The sequence below is a fragment of the Solanum pennellii genome, chromosome 8, assembly GCF_001406875.1.
Source record: "Solanum pennellii chromosome 8, SPENNV200".
NCBI classification, from domain to species: domain Eukaryota; kingdom Viridiplantae; phylum Streptophyta; class Magnoliopsida; order Solanales; family Solanaceae; genus Solanum; species Solanum pennellii.
The window spans coordinates 6,515,010-6,517,197 of record NC_028644.1 but is presented as its reverse complement, the minus strand read 5'-3'; positions in this window follow the sequence as shown (position 1 = coordinate 6,517,197).

The following is a 2,188-nucleotide window of genomic DNA, read 5'->3' as shown; positions in this document are numbered from 1 at the left end:
TCCACTTCATGGATGGGCTGAAAAATGGGCCATGGAGGATTTAGAATGGTGACAATTCAGGACTATTAATCAATATATCATATGCAAGACGAAGATTTGACGGACTTTAGGCATGAAAAACCCTGACCTAGCCATAAGAGAGGATATGAGAGGTATTCATGAACGAGGGTGGAGAGATCGTGATAAATAATCAAGGAGCAGAAGTCACATCCCATGAATCATGACACTTATATGTCTGATGCTAAGAATTTTGGACGTCATAGTGATACGGAGAGAAAGGCAGAGGTTACAAAGAGAAACAGTTGCTACATATGAAGTGGGTTGCATGGCTTTAAAAAATTCCCTGAGATGAAAACTTTGGTACCATATTATGGAAATGGAAGGCAAAAGATAGACAAGTGTCAGGGAAAGGTTTAGATATGAAGCAGTTGGACTTGATTGGACAATGTAGGGATAGCTATAGCAAAGCAATGAAAGAGGCCGAATGAATACGATGCACAATATGTATACATTACGATAAATGGTCTACCCACTCATTCTATGATCGACGTGAGTACGGAGGCTATCATCATAACCAAGACAGCAGAAAAAAAGTTAGGATTGAATTAAATTCCATGTAACGGCTACCTCAAGATATTCAACGCACCACCAACTCTCATGTGTGGAGTTTTTCATGGTGAAGACAAGACTCGGTTTTCCATGTAGCAGCAATGCTCCATAGTCATAACATCATCAAGTGGGGAGATTGTTATGGATTGCCACTTTGTCATCCCACTTAGGTATAGAATTAAAGTATAATTGAGCTTAGCCTAATTGGAAAGGATCTACAGTCTTAGAGAGGTTTGTGGACGAATACACAAGAAGAATTCTCGGAAGGCTTCAGAATTATCTAGGATTGTAGAGAATACAAGTAGAGGGACTAGATTCCAAATATGTAGGGGCTTGTAAAGTAATTTTATTTACTTTTTATCCCTTAGGAGAGTAGTATAAATAGAAGGTCTCTCATTTGAAACTGAAGCAAGCAAGTGTAAAGCATTCTCTAAGCAATCTAAAAAGGCTTGTATATTTATTCATTCTCTTAGCGATCTAAGTTTGAAAAGGTTTACTTGAACTTAAAAGATTGTGAAAGAGTCATGAGTATGTAGTCATGTTCCGGACGAAGCGTTAGTTGAAGTCTTAGTGTGTGACATAATGCTTTAAAAATTCCAAAACTTTAGTAATGTAAGTTTTAAAAAGGAAAACAACGGAGGCTTGTTTACACCCAATTTTGACCTTTCACATTCTAATAATTTTTTTTAAGTTTCTTCAATTTTAAATAACATTTTAATAATTGTTTTACAAAATTAGAAATATTTTAAAAATCATTGTAAGGCAATTTTTCCATTTATTGTAAAAAAAAATATATTTATATGCATATAATATATAGATTTCTATAATTTCTACTTTTATAAACATTTGGAAAATTTGTTTTATAAATGTCAAGACCAAAAATCGCATCTTGATCGTGCTTATTATAAACCCTAGTAGGAAAGTTGAACTCATGATAACATAAGATAAAAAAGAATAAAGATGATAAATCACCTCCGCCATAGATACATAAAAAACGGAATAAAATATCCAAAAAGGCTCCAAAAGGGACTGAAGAATATGAAATGTATATAAGGAACCAAATCTCAAACCTAGTATTACAGGTACAAGAGCATCTAAGGATAGAAGTAGAGTTATACAAAACATAAAAGTCTAAAAAAATACAAAATATGTATACAATAAATACATAATCAAAAGCAGCAAGCCTTCAGATGTGAAGAGCTCACCCCAATCTCAACAACAAAAAGGATCTTGAATGAGTGAAGATCGATGATGATGAATCTTGCTAGGTATTGCATCTAGAAAAAGCAAAAAAGTATATCATGACACTATAACATTTTATGTCAAGTGTGGCCTAAACTATTGTCACGCCTCTTCCATTTTTTTTTACTCTTGTTCGGGGTATGACAGGTTTTTTTAGGGAAAAAAGTAAAAGAAAAATGATTTGTTTGACTTGCCACTTGGAATTACATTTTTTACGTGTTCTAAGTCACCTGGAGGTTCCTAATTAAAAAAAAAATTAAGTTTGGTCTACGAAAACAGAGATTGGGTAAGAAATTTATTGATCGAAGGCAAGGTATGAGGCACCCCCCCCCCCCCC